Raw genomic sequence first — 13,466 nt, 5'->3', positions numbered from 1 at the left:
ACTTCTATAATGAACACCTTGAACTCTATGGCAATGAGCAGCAATATACAGTATAATCCCCTTACAGAAAAGAAAGAATGGGTAACTGTCTGCAATAGAACAATCTAGCACAAGAATTAACTCATATTTTGTCTACAAAATCACCCTATAAATATCTAAGAAAAGCTGGCTCAACTTTTAAATATCAACAAAAATGCTATCATAGTTCTACTGATACTTTTTTAAAAATATATTTTTTATTGTTTATAGAATTACAGATATCTCCCATTTTCACCCCCCTAACTCCCTCCTCTCAGCTGCTACTCACCCACCCCCAGGTATTTACCATCCTATTGCCCATATCCATGGGCTATGCCTATCTATACTAATAAAAGAGAAACATGCAAATTGACCATACCTCTGCTACACCCACCAGCCAATCAGGGTGAGTATGCAAATTAACCCAACAAAGATGGCGGCAGTCACAGAGCTGGAGCAAGCAGGAAGCTTGGGTTGCCCCTGGCGATAGAGGAAGCCAAGCTTCCCACCCGCCCTGGCCGGCCCTGGCCTCTGCTCAAGGCTACAGAGTTTCAATTATAGAAGATAAATAAATCCCAGATACCTGCTTCTAGCCAGCCCTGGCCTCCACTCAAGGAGGCACTGAAAAAAATAAAAATAAATAAACAGGAGGGGCTGGGAGTCATCAGCCTCTCACCCAGGCTGGCCAGGCACCACAGCGGGGACCCCCACCCTGAAGGAGGTGTGGCCAGCTTGAAAACAGCCTTCAGCCCCTCACCCAGGCTGGCCACACCCCCCCAGCAGTGACCCTCACCCCATGGGGGAGTGGCTGGCTTGCAAACCACCACAGGCCCCTTGCCCAGGCCACCCCACACCCCAGGGGAACCCCTACCCTGATCAGGAAACCTTTCAGGGCAAACCAGCCGGCCCCCACCCGTGCACCAGACCTCTATCTATACTAATAAAAGGGTAATATGCTAATTAGACTGGGAGACCTTCCAGGAGACCTTCTAGACTTTCTTTTGGACAAAGCCATGGTGGCGGGACCGAGGTAGAGGCAGTTAGAGGCCAAGAGGGACAGGCAGTTGTGGGTGATCAGGCCAGGAAGGGATGGCAGTTGTGAGTGATCAGGCTGGTGGAGAGCAGGGCTGTTTGGGGTAAGCAGACCAGCAAGGGGGGTCCAGTTGGGGGCAAGCAGGATGTCAGTGGGGGTCAGTTGGAGGTGATCAGGACAGCGGGTGGGGCAGTTTGGAGGGAGCAGTCCAGCAGGGGGGCAGTTGGGGGTTATCAGGCTGGTGGGGAGCATTTGGGGACAAGCAGGCCGGCAGGCAGAGCGGTTAGGGGCAAACAGGCAGGCAGGCAGGCAGGCAGGTGAGCGGTTAGGAACCAGCAATCCCGGATTGAGAGAGTGATGTCTGACTGACGGGTTAGGCCCGATACCTGTAAACTGGCAGTAGGACATCCTTCGAGGGGTCCCAGATTGGAGAGGGTGCAGGCTGGGCTGAGGGACACCCCACCCTTTCCGTGCACTAATTTTGTGCACTGGGCCACTAGTTGTATCTAATAAAAGAGTAATATGCAAATTGACCATCACTCCAACACATAAGATGGCTGCCCCCATGTGGTCAAAGATGGCAGCACCCATGTGGACACAAGATGGCCGCCACAAGATGGCCAGCAGGGGAGGGCAGTTGGAGGGACCAGGTCTACAAGGGAGGGCAGTTGGGGGCTATCAGGCCTACAAGGGAGGGCAGTTGGGGGGACCAGGCCTGCAGGGGAGGGAAGTTGGGGGTGACCATGCCTGCAGGGGAGGACAGTTAGGGGCAACCAGGCCTGCAGAGGAGGGCAATTGGGGGTGACCAGGCTGGCAGGGGAGTGAAGTTAGGGGCGACCAGGCTGGCAAGGGAGGGCAGTTTGGGGTTACTGGGCCAGCAGGGGAGGGTAGTTAAGGTCAATCTGGTCAGCAGGGGAGCAGTTAGGCATCGATCAGGCTGGCAGGGGAGTGGTTAGAGGGTGATCAGGCTAGCAGGCAGAAGCGGTTAGGGGCAATCAGCCAGGCAGGCAGACGAGTGGTTGGGAGCCAGCAGTCCTGGATTATAAGAGGGATCCCAGATTGGAGAGGGTGCAGGCTGGGCTGAGTGACACACCCCTGTGCACGAATTTTGTGCACCAGGCCTCTAGTAAGTATATAAATTCTTTGGCTTATTTCTTCTTGGCCCCCCAACCCCACATTGAGGTATGTCAGTCTGTTCCATGCCTCCCTGCTTCTGGTCTTATTTTGTTGGTCAATTCCTTTTGTTCATTAGATTCCACTAATAAGAGATCATATGATGTTTGTCTTTCTCAGTTTGGCTTATTTCACTTAGTATAATATTTTCCAGGTCCATCCATGTTGTCCCAAAAGGTAAGAGATCCCTCTATTTTATAGTTGCATATTGTAGCTGCACTAGAGGCCCTGTGCACAAATTCGTGCATGGGTGGGGTCCCTTGGGGGAAGGGGTCATGGGAGGTTGGCTGTGGGGGTGCACTGACCACCACGGAGCAACTCCTGCACTGAGCATCTGCCCCCTGGTGGTCAGTGTGTATCATAGCGACCAGTAATTTCATCTTTCAGTCCTAACAGTCGCTTAGGCTTTTATATATATAGACTAGAGGCCCAGTGCACAAAATTCGTGCACATGGGGGGGGGTCCCCTAAGCCCAACCTGCACCTTCTCCAATCCAGGACCCTTTGGGGGATGTCCAACTGCTGGTTTAGGCCCGATCACCGGGATTGGGCCTAAACCGGCAGTTGGACATCCCTCTCACAATCCTGGACTGCTGGCTCCTAACTGCTCACCTGCCTGCCTGTCTGATTGCCCCACACTGCCCTCCCTGCCAGCTTGATCACCCCTAACTGCCTCTGCCAGCCGGCCTGATCATCCCCCAATTGCCCCCCCGCCACCAGCCTGCTTGCCCCCAAATGACCCCCCACCGCTGGCCTGATCGCCTCCAACTGCTCCCCTGCTGGCCTGGTAGCCCCACACAGCCTGTGTTCAGTTGTTTGGTCGTTCCTCGCTACCCCCCCGCTGGCCTGGTTGCTCCATGCATCCTGCTGTTCGGTTGTCTGTCTGGTTGTTTTCGTTGTGACAGCCCCTGGCTTTTTACATATTAGGATAGGGTAAATGTCCCACAACTTTTTTACCCATTCATCTACTGATGAGAACTTGGGTTGTTTCCAAATGTTAGCTATTGTAAATAACGTTGCCATGAAATATAGGGGTGCATTTTTTTTTTTCTGATTGGAGTTTTGGGGTTTTTTTTAGGACATATTCCCAGAAGTGGGATCACTGAATCAAACCAAAGTTCCATTTTTAATTTTTTGAAAAAAACAAAAACACTCCATATTGTTTTCCATAGTGGCTGCACCAGTCTGCATTCCCACCAGCAGTGAACTAGTGTTCCCTTTTCTCCATATCCTTGCCAGCATTTGTTGTCTGTTGATTTTTTTGATGATAGCCATTCTGACAGGTGTGAGGTGATATTTCTTTGTGGTTTTAATTTGAATTTTTCTGATGATTAGTGACTCAGTACTTTTTCATGTGTCTCTTGGCCATTTGTATGTCCTCTTTGGAGAAATGTCTATTCAGGTCTTAATAAAAAGCTTTCCAGTGCTACTGATTCTTAAAGTAACTTGAAGATGGGCATCACCATCAGAACCTTGTTTTATAATTTTATGTGATGCAAGTACTTTTATACTTTCTCAGGAATACTATGAATTATTGATATACTTTATGTTCTTATTTCTACTAGAAAATTCTGTATTAGAAAAAAGTTATACTTTTGTACAGTATACAAAATACATTCATTCATTAACTTACCAAAAATATTTGCTGAGTTCCTAAAATACACTACAATCACAACTAGAAACACACATGCATGGCAAACAAATGGTCAAAAATAAAAATGCCTCATCTTTGGCCTCTTTCTCATTTCTATGCTCTAGACCTAGACTAACATTGGATCCCAGGCTCCTTCCACTAGAGTGGTTTCTAACATGATTATACCATGCCCTATAACCACAACCTATGCTCTTTTTAAAGGCATCTCATAGCCTTTAGAAAAAATTTAGACTCACTGTCACGGCATAGAGTACCCTGCAGGCTCTGGGCTTTCTTCACTCACCCTGCCTATTTCTTAGGACATTTTGCTGTCTCACAACCTATAGCCAGTCTGACCTCTCTTCAGTTCCTAAATTCTATGCTATTTGATGTCACCTCATTTTCTACCCAGAAAGCTTCCCTCCTTCATTCATTCTTCTTTGGAGAGAATCTTCCTCACCTTTTGATATAAATTAGGATTCCTATTTTATTTGTTCATACCACCCTGTATTTTTCTTCATGGTTATATAAAAATCTGTAATTATTTACATTTGCATCATTATCATCATCATAATCATCATCATCATCATCATCATCATCATCATTTGAATGTTTCTTTTGCCTTCTAGGCTTGGGTACTCAAAGTGTAATCTCATGGACTGGAGCCAGTGGAAAATTCTTTGTTACTAGTTTTGGGCAAGATAAGTATAAGCATTGAGAGTAAGCATGACAAAATGCTTGCAGCAATTTGAAATTGCCAGGCCATGCAGGTTTGTGAATAGTAGGATTGTTTCTATAAAAAAACAGTTAGGGTGGTGTGAGTCATACATAGTATGAGCTGCATGCTAGTCACCTGTAGTAGGACCGCATTGCAATATGTGACCTTTTAAGGTTATTTGTGTACTTTAATCTGAATATATATAAAATTTTGAGAAAATGTAAGCTTTTGTTTTTATAATTTGTTATTTTTAGAAGCATTTACACTTCTAATTACACCTGATTTTCAAATTATATTTTAACATTATGTTATCTTGAGGCAATACAATTTGCATTATTTATCTTTACTCCTAATTTACATAGGGAAAAATAAGTTACCTTGAGCTTATTAAGAGGACATGAACCTTCTGTGAATGCTTTAGTAGTTGTACATCAAATGATGGCAATGGAAGTCATTATGAATATCAAGAGTTCATACTCATTTCACTCAATCCCTAATATATTGAGATCAGTTTTTTAACCATACTTAATGATAATGTGCTAAAGCCACAATATATTATCTGTGGAGATATATTTCATAATTAAGGAATGGAATCATCAAAACTTAACTGGTATTTACATAAAACATATAAATAAATATGTTCAAAACCAAAATGGTATTTGTAAAAAAGACTATTGAATTAAAAAGCTGACAGAAACAGATGTTCAACATTTCACATATAAATATTGGTGCCATGTGGGCTTCTTGTAAAATAGCAGTTTGGGTTGCTGAGACTAAACAAAACATACAGCCAAAACCGGTTTAGCTCAGTGGATAGAGCATCAGCCTGCGGACTCAAGGGTCCCAGGTTCGATTCCGGTCAAGGGCATGTACCTTAGTTGCGGGCACATCCCCAGTAGGGGGTGTGCAGGAGGCGGCTGATCGATGTTTCTCTCTCATCGATGTTTCTGACTCTCTATCCCTCTCTCTTCCTCTCTGTAAAAAATCAATAAAATATATTAAAAAAAAAAAAAAAAAAAAAAAAAAAAAAACATACAATTGCCGACACATCAGTGAAATATGGTATTAAAGATAATACCTCGATAAACCAATGTCTTTGGTAGGAGGTCAATCAAATATCACTTTCCAGTGATATTGTGTATTCAGGGACTAGGTAATAATATAGAAAATCAACCCACCAGGTAATTAAAGTCATCAAAGTGTTTTTAATTGAAAGTAGACTAATTCACTGATACTGCTAACATGGCAATTCTTTTAGCATATAGCATTTTCAACATGATGTTGATAGATGGCATTTTTTCTTCATCTTGATTTAAAATGACTAGATCTGAACTGTATAAAGCTATGAGTGGTTAACCAATGTGGTTTGGAAATCAAGCTTTGTGTAAGAGTATATTTTGATAGCACAATATTTGTGACAGAAAACATTCTGGAATAGTTTCTCAAATACTGACTTTGCACCAAAATGCAGTCAACACTACTTTGTGTAACAAAAAAAGTCTTGCTCTGCATAAAATGTCAGTTTCAATAAACAGGATGCTGAATAGGACATTAACATTTGTGAATTAAGTAAATGTTAATACATGGAATTTGTGATTTCTTTCTTTATCAAGCAATACTATGGAAGCTGATTATAAATTCACACTATTACATGGAGAGGCATGATGCTTATGGAGAGGGAAATTCTGTTGAAGACATTTGAATTACTATATAAAAACCATTAATATTTCAGTAAGATAAGAAACCAGTTTGGTACCAACTTTTTAAAGTTGTTCAATATTTCTTATATGATACCTTGTATATTTCTAGTGTGTCAGTGAGGATGTTTCTTAATGAGATCAGCATTTGAATCCATGGACTGAATAAAGAAGGTTGTCCCCAACAATGGGGGTAGGCATCATCTAATCTACTGAGGGCCTGAATAGAACGAAAGGCCCAGAAAGGGTGAATTCACTCTCTTGAGTTGAGTTGGAATATCCATCTTCTCTTGCCCTTGGACATAAGCAATCTTCTTTCTTGGGCTTTTGGAGTTGAACTGAGACTTACATATAAGTACCACTGGGTCTCAGGCCTAAGGGCTTGGGCTAGAACAACACCAGCTCTCCTGGGCCCTCTGCTTGCTGGTGGAAGACTGGAAATTTCTCAGCCTCCATAACCATTTTAGCCAACCCTTCATAAATCTACTTCTACATACACATTTAAATTCTACTAGAGGACTGGTGTACGAAATTTGTGCACTGGGGGGTGGGGAGGGTGTCCCTCAGCCCAGCCTGCCCCCTCTCCAATCTGGGACTCCTCGTGGGATGTCTGACTGCCGGCAGTAAGGCATCCCTCTCACAATCCAGGACTGCTGACTCCTAACCACTCCCCTGCCTACTTGCCTGATTGCTCCTAACCGCTTCTGCCTGCCAACCTGATCACCCCCTAACCACTCCCCTGCCAGCCTGATTGACACCTAACTGCTCCCTTGCCAACCTGATTGCCCCCAACTGCACTCCCCTGCTGTCCTGGTTGCTCCCAACTGCCCTCCCCTGCTGGCCTGGTCACCCCTAAATGCCCTCCCCTGCTGGTCTGATTGCCCACAACTGCCCTCCCCTGCTGGCCATCTTGTGGGGACCATCTGTGACAATGAGGGCAGCCATCTTATGACTACATGGGAGTGGTCATCTTGTGACCACTTGGGGCAGCCATCTTGTGTGAGGGCATGATGGTCAATTTGCGTATTACCTCTTTATTATGTAGAATTTGTTCTGTTTTTCTCAAGAGCCCTGACTATTGCAGATTTTGGTACTGAAAACAGTTTTAGAGGAGCAGAATTTTAAAAATGAGTTTTCTGAGTTTGTTTTGGGTTGTTGGAATTGATTCTCTAACTTGATTAAATTTTAAAATGCTAATGATTCTATGCCCAGTAGTAAAGATCACTTACCAGTCCATGGTGTGAACTGTTTATAGATATTACAAAATATCTACAATGGCTACACCTAATCAACCAGGCATAAGCAGCAAGGAGCTAAGTTACCCAGTGTATGATACTTGCAAACATTTTTGGAAAGTTAAGGAAAATAATGACATTGATTTGTTTTTCTTAATGTTGCTGGACAAAGTGCTGAAACAAGAACATGAGCTCAGGGATTTGAAACCCTAGCCATACTGCTACAAAAGTGACCTAAAAGCTTCTCTGAATGCCTTGGAGGCCACCTTCATCTTAGAAATAAGTTTGTGAAGGGAGCCTCAGCATCCTTGAATAGCTCCGTATCTACTCCTTCCTGTAAGCCAAACCTTACAGTGGGAACTACAACCCCTCAATTGGAAAAACTAAATGCAATGGCAGTAATTGGATCCAGGGTGGCAGGAGCCAAGTGGCAGTTCTCCATCACCAAAGACAAGGTGGGTGCGGTTGCACTAATGGGAAGCAGAGTCACCCCGCCATCAGAATAGTGTGACTCATGCAAAATTACAGCATTGGCTAGTTAATCGAGGTGTTCCTAGAAGTGAAATAGATAGGGAGCCTATGACATTCTTACTTGATTTGTATAAACAGAAAAGTTCTAGGTCAAGTGAACTTGACCTGAAAAAACAAAGTCACAGCTCCTTAATCAATTCCCAGAATTGAGCCAGTTTACAAATGCAGAATCATTTGAATAAAGGGGAGGCCAGGTTCCCTTCACAGAACCCATAGTCTAGTGAAGAGTGTGGTTATTAGGCAATAATTTAGAAGCAAACATGTTTGGTATAATGATAAGAGGACAATGTGCTTTAAGAAAGACTTCATGAATCTGAAGGGTAATCGAATTTAGTCAAAGACTTCATGAATCTGAAGGGTAATCGAATTTCTAGCCAAAGAGAAAGCTACAGAAAAATTTTAGAATAAAGAAATAGTAAGGTGTAGTCCAAGAAGTTAAATAAAAATATATAAAAATATTTCACTATTGCCAGATATAAATTGCAAAAGGAAGAGAGTCAAAAGAAGTGATACTGGGTAAGTATGCATGGCCAAATAATAACATGCCTATAAGTCATAGTGAGATCTGATATTTTCCTAAATAGAATGGGAAACTATTGAAGTGTTTTAAGCAAAACAGAATAATGAGCAAATTTGCATTTTCAATTCGCTGAGGCAGCAGTGCATAGAATGCTTTGGCAAGAAGCAAGATTGGAAGCAGGTCTGTGAGTTGAGACTCTGTTCTAATGATTACAAAACATGATGGTGGCTTTACCAGGTGGTAAGAATGGAGAAAAGTAGATGGAAATATCCACCTGAATTGACTCAACCTTTTGATTAATTAAAGTTGTCAAGTAAGGGAGACAATGCTGTCATGGGTGAGACCTAGATTTTTGGCTTAAATAATCAGGTAGATGTGTTCACATATAATGGAATGAGAAACAGAAGGAGAAATAGAATATCAGGGAGAGTGTTATTTTGGGGCAACAAGATAAATTTGAGGGGTAATGTGCTAAAACTGCAATATATATTTTGGCTATCAAGCAGTAAAACAGCCTAGTATTGTCAGCCTGTCTAAACTTTGTTAAGATTAAGGTAACTTCACACTGGTACCAATATGCTATGTTGAGCTTTACAGGTAAAAGCAAAGTGAAAGTGGTTATTGAATTGGGTTGGGGTTTCGGCAGACTTGTTGAATTGCAAAATTCAAAGAGACTGAGTACTTCTACAAAAGCAATTGAAAGATTGTTAGGCTGTAACACAAAGAGGAAGAAGCAGTTGGATGAAGACAACATCAAGAGAGCTAATAAAATTTAAATTCAAGGGAAGCTAAAAAAGAGTTCCAGTGGGGGTAGGTTAACAAGGAGACCTGAAAGGGAGAACATTGTATTTGAAACAGGGTATCTATGTCTCAGACTTCTGACAATCTGGGGCTCAGTATAGAACTTTGAACTAAGAGAGAGAAGAGACAGATGTATAGAGGGAAAGGAGGGGTGTGAGCCGTGAGTGATATCAATGCTCTCAGAACATTCTATAATGCCTTGGTAATTGGACTCATGGGCCATCTTCTCTATGAGATCACATGTCCCTTCGTGTCCAAGTCTATAACGTAGTCTTCTTCCCTTGCCAAACACACACACACACACACACACACACACACACACACACACACACACACACACACACTTGCAGCATTGTACAAAATGAGGGCCCTATAACAAAATCCTGTGACAATAAATGAGTGAGAGTAGTGTGTGGTGATTTTCCCCAAAATTAGATTATTAAATTACTCAATAACCAGCACAGGGCAAATATTTCCAAAATGAACTCATACCCAAGAGCTCACAGAGTCTCACTGATTATCTCATGACCAGAAAAATTCCAAATCTGATGACCCTGTGCTATCCTCTTGACTTGCTTGCTAAATCTGAGTGATGTGCTTCTCAGAGATGAATGCTCCAGAAAGAGATTCCTATAGCAATAGCTTCATATAGGAAGGTTTAGAATCACTCAGTAAATAGCTGTAGTGCAGATGTGGGACAACTCTAAGCAGAAACATGAAATAATTTTTTTAAAATTTTTATTTTCATAGCAAATAGAACGGCAGCCTCTTCTCCCTGGGAACTGGCTTCAAAGGGTAAGCAATACCATCTACTTAACAAATAGCCTTTCTGAAAAGCAGCTTTGAAAGTATCATGCAAACTGTTTAATGGTTTTGGGCAACATATTTACATTTTGAGCTTTTGAGTTTGCATTTTTCTCTTTTTTTTTTTTTAGGCTGAATCTGTCAACTGGTTGGAATTTGTAATTTATGGTTCTGCAGCAATCCAATATTCTTTGTCCTCAAGTGATCCTATTCCCATGAAAGTTTATGTTACACTGATAAAAATCATTTTGCAAGTAAGAATTATATTTTTGCATCATTTATGATATTTTTAAATGTATTGTTCCGTGTGGAATATCCCTTCATATTGTATTTTCTGAAAGGCATTTTTATAGTACAATTTTTTTTAAATGCTGGAAAATGAATGAATAAAATGTCTAATCCTTAAATTATTTCCCGCAATACTTCTTTTTTGAGTAATTAATTTTCAGCTTCAAGTGGTTGTATTTTTTCTTAAATTAGTCTCACTATCTTTATTGAGTCCTTACTATTTAATGGGTATTGTGTACAACGTTAATGTTTAAAAAAGAAAAAAATATATAAACCGTCTCTAACTTAAAGTGCTTATGATCAGTCTAGTAGCAAAAGCAAACATCTAAACAGATCACTTAACGGAAACTTGGGCACATTTGGGGGGAATTATTTAGCAGCCAAAGTTCTGGTAGAATTGAAAATGTACAAACACATCCATGATTACACTCATAATCATTAAGCTGTGTTTTACTTGAGTAAGCTAAAATGCTTTACTTTTGTCAATACAGAATATTTTAATGTTTCGTTTATTTGTTTAACACACAACTGCTTCTCTATAATTTTGACTTTCCTAAGCCATGATTTGTTTTAGAACATTCCAGGGTTAAGTCAAAATGTGGCTTCAAAGTTACAATGCTAATTTAAAAGCACAGAAGCCACACATTTACCAGAAGTATAAAACTGCACCTGCCCACTTCAGCTTGAAATTATTCACATTATTTCTAGCTCCAAAGAGCTTATTCACAAGAAAATTGTCCTTTACTCACTGAGACATTGATTTTACGTTAGTGTCATTTCTCCAAATCAATCTATTTATACACAAGAAAACATGGGTGTTTTTTGGAAAATTATTTGCTTGATTTGGTGAGGTGCTTTTTATATTTGCATTTCTAAGATCTTATTGAAGAAGAAAAATTTGACATCCTGTTTTTTAAGTGGTTAAGGTTGCCTCACAAAGCATTGGCTTGCCCACATTTTCAGCTTGTGCAATTTGGCCCCTCTGGGCAGCCAGAGGACCAGATATTCTCCGGGTCCACTCTGGTTACTGTAAAGGTGGGGCGGTCTTTCCCCGTTAGCCAAGGCAGAGCATGAGAGTTTCCCCAGTTTATAGTGGTGGTAGAGCAATTCTAGACATGGGACGCCCAAGAGTTATCATTATGCCTATCTCATAGGAAACAGGCAAGGACCTGAATCTGGGAAAAGGGTGGGTAGATGAACTTGTGGGACTGAGAGTCTCTCTTGTGGTGGAAAAACCAGGTGTATCACCACTTTTATTGTTTTTTTATAATCTCAATACTCCTCCTTACAGGTAACTAGTGATTTTGTTCCTCAGCTGTTTGCACTGAGCCTATAGATAGGGAAGCTTCTTAAACATTAGCTACTGTTCCAAAACACTAGCTCTAATGATCAGTGGAGGCTAATTGATGTAAAATATAATCTCCCAGAACTCATCGGAGAGTAAATTGATCCTTGCCCCACAAAGTTTAATGCGGATACTCAACCCTCAGCAGGGCGCTTCCCAACTTCAAGGGTCAACAAGCCTTCAATCTGGTATCGCCTGCTACTGCCAAGTGTTGCAAAGTGCTGAGGACTCTTGAAGTTCCCTGGTGACACACTGAATGTGGACATCAAACAAGAGAACAAGGTGCTTTAACAAAATGATCTACGTTATTTTCACCCGCATTTCATCGGTCAAAACTTCTCCCGCTCCTCTCTTCTCCAGCTCTGGAATACAAATCACTTTTAGTGAGTAGTTAATTCTCTGTCACACTACTGGTCTTCCTCAGAGGGAAGGGAATGTCGAAGGAGGAACCTCCAGGAAGGATAGTAGCAAAAAGACATCACGAGTCCCTGTGTTATGATAGTGTGCTGTCTACACATCAGGGTGCACTGTGCTTAGAGGTACATAATACTCTTGTGCAAGGTTTTAACTTCCTTGAATTTATGGGGGTTGCACTCATTGGTCACTGTAAATCGATATTCTGTGACTTTAAATTCAACCCATGTTGAATGTTGTCAGGGAAACAATAACAGTAAGAAATGTGTCAAATTCCTCCTCTCAGCCCATTCCCCCAAAGGCAAATTAGTCTAGTGGGGCTTCCTTAATAGTAATCAAACTGGCAAACATCCAACTTTCATTTATTAAACTGAGAAAAACATTTTCTCTAGAAAAAGAACAAAAACCCTCAAAACTGGCAATGAATGTAACATAATAGTTTTTTTTAAATATAAAAACATGTCTTATGATTTGTAGTTAGTGCTTAGCACATAATAAGTATTCAATAAATACTGTGAGTATCTGCTAAAGAGTGCTTTTCTGGCTAGGTATAAATAATATTTTGCTTATGTGACCTGAAAGTTAATAGAAAACTTTCCCACAGAATGGAAATAATTTGTGAGGCTGCTGCTTGCACTGGCAATCTAAATATTCAAAGCCAAATACATGCTGTTCACTTAACTCTGATGTAAATTACTGCACTTTCTGCTGTGTAGCTTAATTTTGCCTTCTGGGACTGATCTCAAATATACCATTTCCTTCCTAAAATGCACTGTTGGTAGGCCTTCCTGATCTTGTGGGTTTTTTACTATAACATCTATACAAATGGATAGAAAACACAAACACAAATAATAATAAAGCTATTATGTAAGCAGCAGAAGGCTCTGGTGTATTTATTTCTAAAATAAAATTTAGACAAACTCGCAACTTTTTTTAGATGTTTCCTATCCTACTACAGATTAAATCATTGTAGGACAGTTGAGATTGGTTCTTAATATGGGCAGTGGTGGTCACATGGTCATTTGATGTCCCATGGTTAATTACCCTGTTTCTACCTGAGCCCAGTTACAAACTGGGGCCTATTTTCTGTGTGTTTGTTTTTTAAAATGTATTTTTATTGATTTCAGAGAGGAAGGAAGAGTACGGGAGAGATAGAAACATCAATGATGAGAGAGAATCATTGATTGGCTGCCTCCTACACGCCCCCTCCTGGGGATCGAGCCCGCAACTTGGGCATGTGCCCTTGACTGGAATGGA

At 41.3% G+C, this 13,466-nt stretch overlaps 1 long non-coding RNA gene across 1 annotated transcript; it reads left to right on the top strand.

Annotated features, from left to right (window-relative positions):
• The first annotated feature begins 8,511 nt into the window (after positions 1-8,511).
• On the top strand, positions 8,512-10,474 carry LOC129147709 (uncharacterized). Its single transcript, XR_008554978.1, has 3 exons — positions 8,512-8,553; positions 10,109-10,153; positions 10,294-10,474. It is a non-coding gene; the product is annotated as an uncharacterized LOC129147709 (long non-coding RNA).
• The last annotated feature ends 2,992 nt before the right edge of the window (positions 10,475-13,466 follow it).

This window comes from Eptesicus fuscus, chromosome 3, assembly GCF_027574615.1.
Source record: "Eptesicus fuscus isolate TK198812 chromosome 3, DD_ASM_mEF_20220401, whole genome shotgun sequence".
In the NCBI taxonomy this organism is placed as follows: Eukaryota; Metazoa; Chordata; class Mammalia; order Chiroptera; family Vespertilionidae; genus Eptesicus; species Eptesicus fuscus.
Note: the sequence above shows the minus strand (reverse complement) of the source record. Positions and strands in the feature narration are given on the sequence as shown.